Source organism: Panulirus ornatus, chromosome 17 (assembly GCF_036320965.1).
Source record: "Panulirus ornatus isolate Po-2019 chromosome 17, ASM3632096v1, whole genome shotgun sequence".
Taxonomy (NCBI): domain Eukaryota; kingdom Metazoa; phylum Arthropoda; class Malacostraca; order Decapoda; family Palinuridae; genus Panulirus; species Panulirus ornatus.
Genome location: NC_092240.1, coordinates 34,359,486 through 34,374,992, shown reverse-complemented (window position 1 = coordinate 34,374,992; position 15,507 = coordinate 34,359,486). Strand labels below are relative to the sequence as shown.

General features: G+C 51.4%; 1 protein-coding gene and 1 long non-coding RNA gene across 2 annotated transcripts in view; one reads left to right on the top strand and one right to left on the bottom strand.

Annotated features, from left to right (window-relative positions):
• The window catches only part of LOC139754469 (uncharacterized), a 604,696-nt gene that overhangs the window by 284,348 nt on the left and 304,841 nt on the right, over positions 1–15,507 (top strand). The gene's annotated exons all lie outside the window — the stretch shown is intronic.
• The window catches only part of LOC139754672 (uncharacterized), a 97,300-nt gene that overhangs the window by 32,791 nt on the left and 49,002 nt on the right, over positions 1–15,507 (bottom strand). The window lies entirely within an intron of this gene.

Sequence of the window (15,507 nt, the reverse complement as noted above, 5' to 3'; positions counted from 1 at the left end):
TGTGTATGTATATGTATGTATACGTGGAAATGTATAGGTATGTATATGTGCGTGTGTGGGCGTGTATGTATATACATTGTGTATGTGGGTGGGTTGGGCCATTCTTTCGTCTGTTTCCTTGCCCTACCTCGCTAACGCGGGAAACAGTGACAGAGTTTAATATATATATATATATATATATATATATATATATATATATATATATATATATATATATATATATATATATATATATATATAATCGACCACATACGTACACCATGGTTGGACTCCCAATTCCTACACATGGTAGAGTGCATAGCGAGTTCGTGCATCATACAGTAGAGGATCAGTGCACGGTTGGCCCGGCACCGTGGCATCTATACTGTGTGTGAGACCTAGTCACGCGTCGCCTCCACTCGGCTCTGGTCCTGCATCCCATAGACTCAATTTCCGCTCCGTGATTACCGGTAAATATTGGGGACCGCCGGTAACAGACGTGCTGGTAAATAAGCACAAACGCTGACGAGGGGCGGGTAGGGGAGCCCTAGTGGATGGCGGGTAGGGGCGCCGCCCCACCAGTTCTCTCAACTGCTGCTACGTAAGTTCTGGCCAGTTTGGGTGATTGTGGTGTCTCGTCTTCAGGCGCCATATGCCTGGTAGAACCGTCTACTTCATGACGACAAAATGTATTTATCGGTCCAAGTTTATATGACCAGAGGAGAGCATTACAGCGGCACATGCTGGGTGGCGACGTGCTGACGGCTTAATAATATATCAGGCAGCTTTTAGTGGCGCGACCTGTGGCACCGGCGGTCTTAATATTACCTTCCGTTTGGTCGTGTCCTGCCAGAGTGAGGCGGCTGCTGCTTGTGGCTGCAGATAACCCACCAGGTGTCCACGGCAGCTGGGGTGGCTCGAGCTGTTCTGTCATGTCCTCCTTCGGGCAGGTACTGTGGTGCACTGCCCTTGTCATTTTCCCGTAGACGCACGATGGGAGGGAGAACTGCTGCTTTTTATATCATCTTATGACATGATGGTGCTGCCGGGGATGGTGAGGTGGCCGCGCAGGAGGTACTGCTGGCCAGGGGCAGGCCCGACCACGGTGGCAGTGTGGTGTAGGTTAGTGCAGGTGTAGGGGAAGGTTGGCAGGGATCGTGTAGATGTGGGGGAAGGTTGGCAGGGATAGTACAAGTGTAGGGGAAAGTTGGCAGGGATAGTGCAGGTGTAGGGGAAGGTTGGCAGGGATCGTGTAGGTGTGGGGAAAGGTTGGCAGGGATAGTGCAGGTGTGGGGAAAGATTGGCAGGGACAGTGCAGGTGTGGGGAAAGGTTGGCAGGGATAGTACAAGTGTAGGGGAAAGTTGGCAGGGATAGTGCAGGTGTGGGGGAAGATTGGCAGGGACAGTGCAGGTGTGGGGAAAGGTTGGCAGGGATAGTACAAGTGTAGGGGAAAGTTGGCAGGGATAGTGCAGGTGTGGGGGAAGATTGGCAGGGATCGTGTAGGTGTGGGGAAAGGTTGGCAGGGATAGTGCAGGTGTGGGGAAAGGTTGGCAGGGACAGTGCAGGTGTAGGGAAAGGTTGGCAGGGATAGTGCAGGTGTAGGGGAAGGTTGGCAGGGATAGTACAAGTGTAGGGGAAGGTTGGCAGAGATAGTGGAGGTGTGGGGGAAGGATGGGAGAGATAGTGCAGATGTGGGGGAAGGTTGCCAGGGATAGTGCAGGTTTGGGGAAGGTTGGCAGGGATCGTGTAGATGTGGGGGAAGGTTGGCAGGGATAGTACAAGTGTAGGGGAAAGTTGGCAGGGATATTGCAGGTGTAGGGGAAGGTTGCCAGGGATAGTGCAGGTTCAGGGGAAGGTTAGCAGGGATAGTGCAGGTGTGGGGAAAGGTTGGCAGGGATAGTGCAGGTGTGGGGAAAGGTTGGCAGGGACAGTGCAGGTGTAGGGAAAGGTTGGCAGGGATAGTGCAGGTGTAGGGGAAGGTTGGCAGGGATAGTACAAGTGTAGGGGAAGGTTGGCAGAGATAGTGGAGGTGTGGGGGAAGGATGGGAGAGATAGTGCAGATGTGGGGGAAGGTTGCCAGGGATAGTGCAGGTTTGGGGAAGGTTGTCAGGCATAGTGGAGGTGTGGGGGAAGGTTGGGAGAGATAGTGCAGGTGTAGGGGAAGGTTGGCAGGGATAGTGTAGGTGTAGGTTGGCAGGGATAGTGCAGGTGTAGGGGAAGGTTGGAAGGGATAGTGGAGGTGTAGTGGAAGGTTGGCAGGGATAGTGCAGGTGTAGGGGAAGAGTAGGGATGGGAGGAGTGTCGTGTAGGTGTGTGTGTGAAGACGATCGTTGGTGGAGGGTGGAGAGGAGGATGGTGAAGTGTGTCGGGGATGAACAGTTGGTGAAGGAAGTGTAAGGTCGGACCACAGGTCTACATATATGGGAAGCCCCCCCCCCCAGTTGTATGGGGGAGGAACCTTGGAAGTTGGGAGGGAGTGGAGTGTGTATGGGGGAGGAACCTTGGAGTGGGAGAGGAGGCAGGTGGGTGGTGTGTGAGTGTAAGGTGAGGGACGGGGGAGGGGAGGGGAGGTGGTGGCTGGCCACAAACAAAGGAAGCACTGCGGGTCCCTCACTCTCCACCATTTTCACGTTAGGTCGGTGTGGCCAGGCAGGTTGTCGGGCCGGCCTGGCGTAGCACGGTAGCGCTTCATAATGCCCGGGACAAGAGAGAAACACTAAGGCAAATATAAACGTAAGTGGTAGCACCTGGCGTGGGCCAGTATGGCTCTTGTGATAGGCCCTGGATAAGGTCCATTATGCCCTCCGTCCAGGGGCCGGACCTGATCATCTTCCTCGCAGGCCCTCGGCGTACACCTCAAGATGGTGACCCAAAAGTTTGGCTTCACTGAGCGATGCAATACGGGGGTTGTTTATCTGCCGTCAAGTGTAGCGCGGACCACATCGCGAAGAAAAGAGAGACTATACGAAAGTTAGTGGGGAGTGGTGGTCACAGGTGGGGGCTGTTTACAGGTGAAACGTAGCCGGCGGCCATTGGTCCAGACAGCCACGCCTGGGGCCCGCGGCTCTAAAGGCGCATCCATCAAAACCATCTCACTCTATATGCCCCCTTGGGACATATACACCTACGGCTGCTTTTCACGAGTCATACCTGGGAGGCGAAGTATATTATTACGAAGCTCCACGCGACGGTCCACATGACGCAACCGGAGCCGTGATTATGAGCTCTATGTATGTGCAGCGCACGTATGATGGAGCCGTACTGCATGGGGTCGGATACGCCTCTTGGTGGCTGGAGATGGCCGAGATGGTGAGCGTGTGAGGGGGTAGAGGGAGGCACAACACCCCTCCCTCCTCCTCGCGCATCCGAATTTGTTCTTGGATTCTGTTAGCGTCTCCTAAATCCCTCGTCGTCAACCATCCGACTTATATCTCAATAAACAATTGATGGGACGACTTAATAACCTTCGCCTAGCCACTTGCTTCATGCCAGAGTGGTGGGAGACCATCTTACCCTCTCGTGGACGGTGTGGCGTCTCGTCTGTATTGCCAGCCAGGAGTTAACACGACGCCAAAAGCCTTAGTGAGATTCGCCAAGCCAGAACCAAGCCAGCATGTCCCCTTACCTGGACGGGTCAAGCCAGCCGAGCTGACTCCAGGCCAGCCTAAACCCTATACCCACTCTACGTGATGAAAGACCCATCATTCATTCCTCCCAGCACGGGTCAAGCCACCTTCATTCCTCCCAGCACGGGTCAAGCCACCTTCATTCCTCCCAGCACGAGTCAAGCCACCTTCATTCCTCCTAGCACGAGTCAAGCCTCCTTCATTCCTCCTAGCACGAGTCAAGCCACCTTCATTCCTCCCAGCACGAGTCAAGCCTCCTTCATTCCTCCCAGCACGAGTCAAGCCACCTTCATTCCTCCTAGCACGAGTCAAGCCTCCTTCATTCCTCCTAGCACGAGTCAAGCCTCCTTCATTCCTCCTAGCACGAGTCAAGCCTCCTTCATTCCTCCTAGCACGAGTCAAGCCACATGAGCCACAGTAAAAGTTAATCAACTTTATTTCCCTTCATACCAGACCAGGCCATCTTCCCTGCCGTCAGACCAGACCAAGCCATCTATCCTCCCTCCCACCCGACCAGATCATACTATCTATCCTCCTCGACCAGACCATGCCATATAATTCCCTCAACCAGACCAAGCCATCGATCCTACCCGACCTGACCATGCTATATACCCCTCCCCCCCGACCAAACCAAGCCACCCTCCCCTCCCTCGTCAAACCAGAGAGAACACTCGTGTGTCCCGTTGTACTAGACCTTCAAAATACTTCTTCTAACTACCGTTAGAGAGCTGATCAAGCCACCTTACCTCTCGCCAGACCAGACTAAGCCACGTGGCCACTCCCAGCTCACTGTACCTCATAACCTCTCCACCAAGCAAGCAAGCAAGCACACCTAACTCTCTCTCTCTCTCTCTCTCTCTCTCTCTCTCTCTCTCTCTCTCTCTCTCTCTCTCTCTCTCTCTCTCTCTCTCTCTCTCTCAGTAGTCAATATGAAATGTGTGATAAAGACAACTAGGTTAAAAAAAAAAAAAATCACGGTTTCACGTGAGGGTCAACTGTGGGTTGCTGTTTAGTGTGAACAACACAGGTTAACAACAGTATTACCACACGAGCGTTACATGCTGATGCTGGGTAACTTAAGCCTTAGGCCTGCCTCATGGCAAGGTCCCGGTGTAAGTACTCGTAGGTAGGTAGGTAGGTAGGTAGGTAGGTATGTATGTAGGTAGGTAGGCAGGTAGGTAAGTATGTACGTAGGTAGGTAGGTAGGTAAGTATGTACGTAGGTAGGTAGGTAGGCAGGTAGGTAGGTAGGTAGGTAGGTAAGTATGTACGTAGGTAGGTAGGTAGGCAGGCAGGCAGGTATGTAGGTAGGTAGGTAGGTAGGTAGAGGTACTGTCTCCCTGCTGGAGAACCTCCAGATTTCTCCCCATAGAGAAACCTAACCAGTGTATGGGGGTCGGCTGGCTGGCTGGCTGGCGGGGAACCCATCTCCGGTGTCTGGTGTGACAGATAGCTACTCTGGTTGTACAGCTACTGTACTCCTACCTATACACACACACACACACACACACACACACACACACCATATATATATATATATATATATATATATATATATATATATTATATATAATATCCCTGGGGATAGGGGAGAAACAATACTTCCCACGTATTCCCTGCGGAAAGTGGGAGGCGACTAAAAGGGGAGGGGAGAGGGGGGGTGTTTGGAAATCCTCTCTTTTTTTTTCTTTTTCTTTTAAAGGGAACAGAGAAGGGGGCTCAGTAAGGATATTCTCTCAAAGCCTCAGTCCTCTGTTTTTAACGCTACCTCGCTAACGCGAGAAATGGCGAATATATATGAAATTATATATATATATATATATATATATATATATATATATATATATATATATATATATATATATATTATTTTTCTACCTGGTTATATGCATGTATAAGTGTGTGTATACCCCCAACCCCCTCTCCTAATCAAGTCTGGCCCTCTCTTCCTTTCTCCTCTTTGTTCCAAGTGGCGGGCACCTCCTGCCTCCCCTCCCTGCCATCTCTCACCACTCACTCACTCACTAACTCACTCACTCACTCACTCACTCACAGTTAAACCAGTGAGTCCGGTGCCCACAGTCGGGTTACTCGTCTCTACACCACAAGCGTGCATTACCTGACTTTCTCCAACAAAATTTCTCCCCCATTACCCGGTGGTAGATCGCCAGCCATCCCCTCCTCCTGCATATATTCACGTGAACCTGATTTTAATTCAGTTTTTCATTAAAGAAAATAAGGAAAAAATTCGGGGGAGGAAAATGCCACGTGAACTTATTTGCGTTTTTTTGAAGTAAAGCCAGACTGAGCCCCCCAGTGAGTTTTGACGGTGGGTCACCACTGTGTAGAATCTTCACAGTGGAGCATTTCTCCTGTGATTCACGTAAGGAGGCTCGGAAGCCAGTGTGTGTGTGGGCTGTGCCCCACGCCTCGTGCTGCTGGTTCCTCATGATGAGGGACGCAGGTGATGCTGGCGGGTTGTATCAGATGGTGGCAAGCCCCTGGTGGGCGGGGTGAAGACTGCTCAACAATGGTCATCATAACGGAAGAAAGACCGTTTAAGAGCACCTCCTCCACCCCGCTCCCCTCCTTACTGCACGCCAGCCCACCCCGTGCCCCTCTCCTTATCTCTCCAGCCTCACTACATCATGTACTTCTGCCTCACCACCCCCCACCCCTCATCCGCCTCACATCCTCACCCGCGACTCACCCCCCAACCTTCACCCGCCTCACACCTTCACCTACACCCACCCACAACTCACCTGCCTCATACGCTCACCCTCACCCACCCACACTTTACCCCCACCCCTCCTCCATGTCTCACCCCAGCACCTCCATCCTCCCCTGCCTCACCCCCAACCCGCACCTTACCCGGTCTCACACTACATCCACCCACTCCCTCCCTCCCTCACTTCGCACCTAATTTGTACCACCTCATGCGACTTCCGCCCACCCCATCAACCCCTCCCCTCATGTCGACTGCGTTACAGCATTTCCTCACGGTACCCGCACACCTCACCCCTCCTTGCACGCCCACGATGGCATATAGCAGCAAGCGGTACCCAGGGAACACCCCGAACTCTTCCCTTTATCTTGCTGGGTGACCCTTGACCTGGTGGTCATGTTGGACGAGTGGGAGGAACCCTGCCAGACGCACGCTGTTGGTGTCGACCCGTGGCGTCCCACCACCACAATGCCTGGCTCTTTCTTACACGGGAATCGAGAGCGTCGTGACGTCACGAGCGAGACGACCCTATCTGTGCAGGGGTGAACGGAGAGGTCAATTAGTGGCGTGACCTGGAGCGCCGTATCGGGCAGGCCGGGTCGCCCACTCTCTCCCCGCCGCCACACGCCACCTCCCCTGTGGCCTACTTACAGCCATTCATCCAGGGGATCCACACGTTGCCCGTCTTGCCTGCATGTTGGGCTGGCTGTATACCTCTCTCTCTCTCTCTCTCTCTCTCTCTCTCTCTCTCTCTCTCTCTCTCTCTCTCTCTCTCTCTCTCTCATATATATATATATATATATATATATATATATATATATATATATATATATATATATATATAATTTACCTATTTAAGATGTACGTTGAAATTCACAATGTGTTACGTATAGGTTTTTTTTTGCGTAAGTACTTACGTCATGCAGGTCAGTTATTATCGAGTGGGCGGCATGCACTGATGGTGAAGGTCGATGTCAACATATAATAATAACTTGTAAGACATGTTCAGGACCAACGGGGTTGGGGGGGGTGGGGGGAGTAACTCCTGAGTGGCAGGCACTCCCTCCCCCCCCGTCAGGCCGGGTAACTTCAACGCAGCCACAATCAGTAATCCAAACCCCAGCTCTGGTAACCACCACCCCGTCCTTACACGCACTGTAGATAATGTCTGTGGTTGGAGGCATCCTTGCCGTCATTCCTTCCGAATTATTAAACTTCAGAACGAGTTCCCAGCGATTTAAAAATCCGGCCAAAACCGCCAGGAATTTTGTGGCTACCGTGATGGAAGCCCCAGCCAGCAGGTTGTGGCTAAGGGGTTGGGGTGACTGCCGCTGCTAAACCAACCACCAAAATATTGCCTCTACACCGCTTCTGGCGACATTTTTCGGCGCACATGTGTAATGGTTCCGCATCTGATGCGCCCGCTGTTTTAGCTTTTGTGACAAGTCCTGTGGGGGGACGCACGCAGTGGTGCGTGGGGAGGAGATCCCTCTGCGTCGGAGCAGCGTGGCTCAGCAAGGGAAAACATCGGACTCTGGCAAGTGTGGCTGGAACACGGGAGGAGAGTGCGGGATGTGACGTCCACCTCCCAGGCGGAACTAAGGACCAACTACGCTGGTGGGGGAGGCGCCCCTCCCAGGTATGGGCTAACGAGAGGTGCAGGTTGGTGTACAAAGGGTCCAGGTGTGGGTGCTGCATACTGGGTCCACACACGGACGGAGGGCCCAGGTGTGGGTGCTGCATACTGGGTCCCCATACGGAGGGAGGAGGGCCCAGGTGTGGGTGCTCCATACTGGGTCCCCATACGGAGGGAGGGCACAAGGGAAGGTATTGCAGACGGTGTGGGCTGGCCACATGGTCCGAGACGGAGGCCAACACGGTGGTGTGAGGCAGACATGTCACTGAGTGATCTTACTGTATAAAGGTGCCGGTAAAGACCCACACACACACACACACACACACACACACACACATCTCACACACACACACACACACACACACACACACACACACACACACACACACACACACACACAAATATCACACATCACATCCTGATGGCTTGAACCAACCACAACACCCTCCCGCGAAGTATTAGTGGCAATAGATATCAACATAATTGACGCCGTCCACAACCCCCCACAAAACATACCTGACACCACCCTTCACAGTTATGACCAAATATCACTAACCAACTGTACAAGATGTCAACTCAGGCCTCACGTCCACAATCTTTAAGCTCTACAACCAAGTTAAGCCAAGCAACAGTTCCTTCTCCCTCATCAGTCTAGTCTTACACGATCTCCCACCACTTCCTGCACACCATATTAGGGTTTTTCACATGCATAAGACCCAGCGGTCGGCCACACCACACCACACTGAACACTATCACACATGCAGGATTACATCACACAATCGGAACACTGACTCACCCACGACAAAATGTCTGCAACACCGCAGAAATCTCCCGGCATCCTCACGACCCGTGAGAGAAATGAATCCAACATGTACCGTCACATGATCCTGAGTGGTCAACCCCGGCCACTGGACACAGCGCCCACCACAATGTGTACCACACACGATACACGCAGGATATTCCCTCCCCACACTAAATAAACATCGACATTAAGGCCATAATCAAACTAAAAGTCGTTAGAACATTTACCGGCACCAGATGTTCATAGAAAATGAAATCCCTAGTATCTTCAACAAACAATTACTCCACTTCAAGAGCAAATAAACAAAAGCCGGAAATCAGACGCCTAAAAAGTGTCACATGATCCCAGGCTACCCAGCAACAGCAGACGTACAGTAACACATCAACACCTTCAGTACACTACCGTGAGAATACGCTTGACGCTCGCTCATTTGCAACAGCATCAGACCCCCCTCCCATGTAAACCATTCCGTCACCAACCACCAAACTCCAGAGTAGAAGATATGATACAAAGCTTATCCTTGCAGCGGAACACCAGCAGCCAGTACTTACAGGCCTCTCCATTCCCCTAAGAAACACGACATTGTCCACCGCCCACCCACCCCCAACCCCTTGTAAACAGAAGAGGACCCAACCAACACCAAACACTCGCCTTGCCAACCCAATGTTAAACAACACCCCACACTAGACGTACACTACACCCCACACTAGACGTAAACTACACCCCACACTAGACGTACACTCCACCCCACACTAGACGTACACTACACCCCACACTAGACGTACACTACACCCCACACTAGACGTACACTCCACCCCACACTAGACGTACACTACACCCCACACTAGACGTACACTACACCCCACACTAGACGTACACTCCACCCCACACTAGACGTACACTACACCCCACACTAGACGTACACTACACCCCACACTAGACGTACACTCCACCCCACACTAGACGTACACTACACCCCACACTAGACGTACACTACACCCCACACTAGACGTACACTACACCCCACACTAGACGTACACTCATCGCAAGCCACCTACCCCACGCTTGAGCGAGTTACCCTTTCTCGCCTGCGTTCTGGACCGCCCTTCCCTCCTACATTACAAACACACATCACACGACCCGTCACGCCTGAGATGAAACTTCTTTGGAGACTGACGACACACTGAACACTTCCTCCTCAGAGTCGTCCAGCGCTCACCTTACACAGACAACACCACACTTCTTGATCTATGGTGCGACGTGGCAGGCTTCCTGCCTGCACTGACAACTCTAAAGAATGGGATCCTGCTACAGGAAGAATATATATATATATATATATATATATATATATATATATATATATATATATATATATATATATATATATATATCCTGGGGATAGGGGAGAAAGAATACTTCCCACGCATTCCTCACGTGTCTTAGAAGGCGACTAACAGGGGAGGGAGCGGGGGGGCTGGAAATCCTCCCCTCATTTTTTTTTTTTTTTATTTTTCCAAAAGAAGGAACAGAGAAGGGGGCCAGGTGAGGATATTCCCTCAAAGGCCCAGAGAATTATCGAACTTCAACCTGCTTGAAATGTCAGTTGACGACACTGTCTCGTGTAAGAACTTTTCGCTCCAAAGGAGTCCAACCTACCCCTGCTACTGAGTGGAGCACTGCCATGGGAGTAAGGTGGAGCACCTAGAAAATGGATCCTGGGGTAACACCAACACCAGTACCTTTCTGAGAGAGATCCTGGGTAATTGAATATATATATATATATATATATATTATCCCTGGGGATAGGGGAGAAAGAATACTTCCCACGTATTCCCTGCGTGTCGTAGAAGGCGACTAACAGGGGAGGGAGCGGGGGGCTGGAAATCCTCCCCTCTTATTATTATTATTTTTTTTTTTTTTAATTTTCCAAAAGAAGGAATAGAGAAGGGGGCCAGGTGAGGATATTCCCTTAAAGGCCCAGTTCTCTGTTCTTAACGCTACCTCGCTAACGCGGGAAATGGCGAATAGTTTGAAAGAAAGAAATATATATATATATATATATATTTTTTTTTTTCTCAATACGATGGGCGTGGTCCTCCCTGTGCGTGTCTGGGGTGGTGCCGAGGCACCCGCAGGAGCCGTCATGATGGTGTTAGTCGTGTACAGGTGACAGCAACACCGTCAGGCTTCTCCGACCATCCTGCCCACGCCTCGCTCCTCATCATGGACAGATATTTCCTCTTATCCCAGGAGCAGGAGAGGCTGAGCAACAGCAGCAGCAGCAGCAACATAGCGTGTAGGACAGTTCCGGCAGCTTCCCCGCTGGTGGAACACAGGGAGACAGGTGAAGCGACGCGGCTACTACCGTCTCCCACTGTCTCCCACCCGACGCACTTGTGTGTTCTTCAGTTACGGCCACAGAGAGTAGAGTGGCGGCGGTGCCCCTTGCCTGGGCATACGTGTGTGTGTGTGTCTTCCTGGTAGCAGTGAGCACGACTAGAGCTCCTCACCCACACCACTGGTGGTGCTGGCCGGCCGGGCCGTCCACGGTCACGGCCGCCCTCCTCACCCGACCATCACTTCCCTCATTCTTCCCCGCTTCACAGTCCTCCTCTCGTCCTCTGCCAGCGAGGATCAGGTGGCTGTTGAGTGTGGTATGCCGTCAGGTGTGTGTGTGTGTGTAGATGATGATCATCACACTGGAGCTACACCAACGATGGCTCATCTTCCACTCCCACCTTCATGGCTCACCCTTGTAATGTTCACAGATTTTCAACAGAAAAAATAGTAGTTATGTCGATTACGACTCGCATATGTATATATATATATATATATATATATATATATATATATATATATATATATATATATATATATATATATATAATATATATATATATATATATATATATATATATATATATATATATATATATATATATTTATATATATGTTATAAGGAGCGGGAGGTCGGAAATGATCCTTTCCTGGATTATTACTTTCCAGAATAAAGAAACGAAGGATTCGCTATTTTTATTTGTTTTTCCTTTCAGACCATGTCCTTTTTCTTAACGCTACCTCACCAACGCGGGAAACAGCGAACAAGCATGACAGATGGAAAAGGAATGATAAATGTTTTATATATATATATATATAAATATATATATATATATATATATATATATATATATATATATATATATATATATATATATATATATATATATATATATATACACTAAGCAGCACTATGCAGGAAACCACGCAATACAAGGTCGTCAGAACAATCACCAGCTGCCTAGCAACCACAAACCCTCATCATGTGCACCAAACATAAACACTACCAGTACAATCTTACCTCCACCTGCTCACCATCACCCACCCACCCACCCATGTCTCTGCAGTACCACTACGCCCATCCCATCCAAAAACCACACCTTGACCAAGCAACACAAGTGGCTTGTAACCCATGCCTCGAACTCACTCCCCCCCCCCCCCCCCCCCTCTCTCTCTCTCTCTCTCTCTCTCTCTCTCTCTCTCTCTCTCTCTCTCTCTCTCTCTCTCTCTCCAAATATGACAGTGACTGATCCAACCCTGGTAGTAATGACTCAACCCACATAAAAAAAAAAAAACGCCAGCCACCCGCAACCCAGTCTTGTATCCTACCCCACCAGACATGACCCATCTGGAACCATACGTTCCCTGAGCACGAACGAGTGACACGTTCTCCCGTGCGTTCTGGACACCACACGTTCCGACGGAGCAACACACACATCGTCTCATCGCATGATGGGAGCCGTCATGCCCTCGATGTGACTACCAGTGTGAGGACACCGAACACTCACTCCTTAACTGTCCTCTGCTCACCTCACGCGAGTATGAAAACCACCACATCGGGACCTCTGCTCCCGCCCGATAGACGTGGCCAGCTCTCTGTGCGCTGTGGGAACCCCAAAAAAGAGGTTCTTGGTGCTTAAAATTAATTAGTACACACACACACACACACACAGAGGCGCTCACATTGCGTGTGTGTGTGTGTGTGTGTGTAGCGAGGTCTGGGTGTAGGAGAGTTGTGTATGGTGTAAGGGCACATGGTAGAGGGATCAACAGGTATGTGTTTCCGTAGGAGCGCAGTGATTACGGTGTGGCGGGGAGAGGGTGTGCACACCAGGGGCCAGGTTAGATGCTGTACATGACCTTGGAGCACCAGCCAGAAGATTGATCTCGGCAAGAATAATACCACCCACTTCCGCCCCCTCCGTCCATCCCTCCGCCTAGCATTACGGAGTAATGACTACTGTTGAAGGCTGCTTGACATTGCTTCACGCCACCACCTCCCGCCTGCCTGCTTCCCTGGCGGGTCTCGAGGTTCCCCCTCATACTCATCCTCTTAATTACCAGCACAAAAACGTTACCATTTCTTTCTTGCCCGAGTGAAACAATCCCCCTCCCCTCGCGCCCCCTGATCCACCTCCCAGGGTTGATACTTAATGGATTTCTTGTCTCTCTCTCTCTCTCTCTCTCTCTCTCTCTCTCTCTCTCTCGGGCAGGCTGACACCTGGTACCAGACAAAGCGGCCATCATCATTAGCCTTGGGACGTCATGGTCAGGATGACCGTGTTGCTAAAGGTCAGCTGCACTCTCTGTACAGTACCTCATTCCTAGCCTGACCTCCGCTGACCTCTGGCGCGCGCGCACACCGTGCCTGTGACCTCTTCCATCATCACCCTCACAGATACCAGGACATCCATTCTACCAGCCACTCCCTCTGTCTATCACCACGTACAACCCACCACAAGGTGGCCACTGTCATCTTACCACCACCGGACTCGCCCATCTCCACCACACTCACGAGTCTCTCTCGCCCAGCACCATCAACCAGCCACTAACACATCCACCCACCTCCCCAGTCCAACACAGATAGACTCATCCACCAACTTGCTGCATGCAGTGCTATCCAGTACCATCTCATTCCATGGCCAGCAGACCCATCCACTACCCTCCTCAACCCACCACATGCAGAAGCAACGTCTGACCTCCCCAGTCAACCCATGTCTCAGGCTCTGAAGCCCAGCACTGCCACTTGACCCATCTGCAAACTTCACCTGACTTGCAGTAGAATAACCCACCCACCTCCGCCACCCACTACCCCTGCCCATGGCAGCAGACTCACCCACCATCCTCTATAACCCACCAGTAACAGACTAGCCAACTAACGTGCACAACCCACCACCGTGGTCGACCCATGAGCCCGCCTGGCCCACCTAGCCAGTGGGCCGTCTCGGCCATGTACGCCGGGCGGCCGCCCTAGCCTCGCACGGGTAGCCTGTGTCCCAGCACCGTATTTGGCCCACCCGCCACCGCTGCTCCTCGCCCTCTCCACCAACCATCTTCTAATATATCAGTAATTTCTGAGCATTTTGGTCCTTTCCTTATCATCATGATCAAGTGGTAACCTCGTGTGTGATACAACGTCCACAAGGTCAACGTTCCCCCAAGGAAACGTGTACGAGTTTGTAATAGTGTTTTATTAAAGGTGGTGTTGGTTGAGGGAGGCAACACCTCGCTTCGGCCAGATCATGAATGGACGTAACCTTAGCTACGTACGTTGTCGTCATTACGTATGCCCAGTCTCCTCGCCCGCCGCTGCCACCACATGCCATTACAACTGGCCCTTCTCACCTTTTAATTACTCCATTAGAGGTGGCATTAAATAATAGAGCAAGTGGGTTATTGAGGGATGGATGGGGTCGTTAGCAGGGCCTAGAGAGTACAGGTGTGTGGGCTTATGGCCTGGCCCAGGGCACGAGGCGGTGCCCTGGACGCTGCCTCTCACAATGGGATCATGAATGGACGAGACACACGCGCACCCTCCTCTCCCGTCTCCTCCTGCTCGCCTCTTCTTCACCCTCTTCCGCCTCCTCCTCCATCTCCTGACCTCTTCTCACCCCTTCCACGTCCTTCTCCTCCAGGCGTCTTCCTCACATTCCAGGTCCTCCCATTGTCTTTCTCAATCCCTACCAGGGGTTTTCTTCAACCCTACGCTCTTATCTTTTTTCCCCACTTTTTTCCCCTCTCTAACCCGTTCCCACCTACCAACTCTTTCCTTTCCTCAGTCTGTTTTCATGTTATGCCGTTGGTTTGGCTGGTGCTGGAAGCGTATGTGTCTTGCTCTGTCGTCAGTGTGTCTTCGACGCCATCATACCCACGGGGTCTTCGTACCTTGAGCCTGAAAACTATAAACTTCGACCGACAGGTGACCCTTTTTACCAGTAGGTGTAGCGAGTGTAGTAGACCCCGTTGCCTACGTCAAAATTTCGCCCGAGCATTACGTTTCAAATTACTGATCTGCACAAGCATCTGTGTCTGGTTGGCTCAGATGGCTAGGTGTATGCAAGAACCTGCCATGCCACTTAAGACTATCTCCATTTTTTTCCTATGGAATCTTGCATGTCCACATTCTACCACCGTGTTCTTGCAGACTAACGGCCACAACCCCTGCCACCGTTCTGGGATGACAAGTGTTGCTGCTGCTTTATTGTGGCCATATCTCACTCTCCCTCATCCAGGATCCCAACACTCCTGACCCCAACCCAGTTCCTGACCTCCGACAGTAGTGAACCCGCATTTCGACCACACCCGTGGTGGTGGTGGCGGCGGCGGCGTTGCAACAGTCATGGTGGAGGGAGGGAGGGAGGGAGGGAGGGAGGGAAGTGCGTGGGGCCGAGCGGGGGTTTAC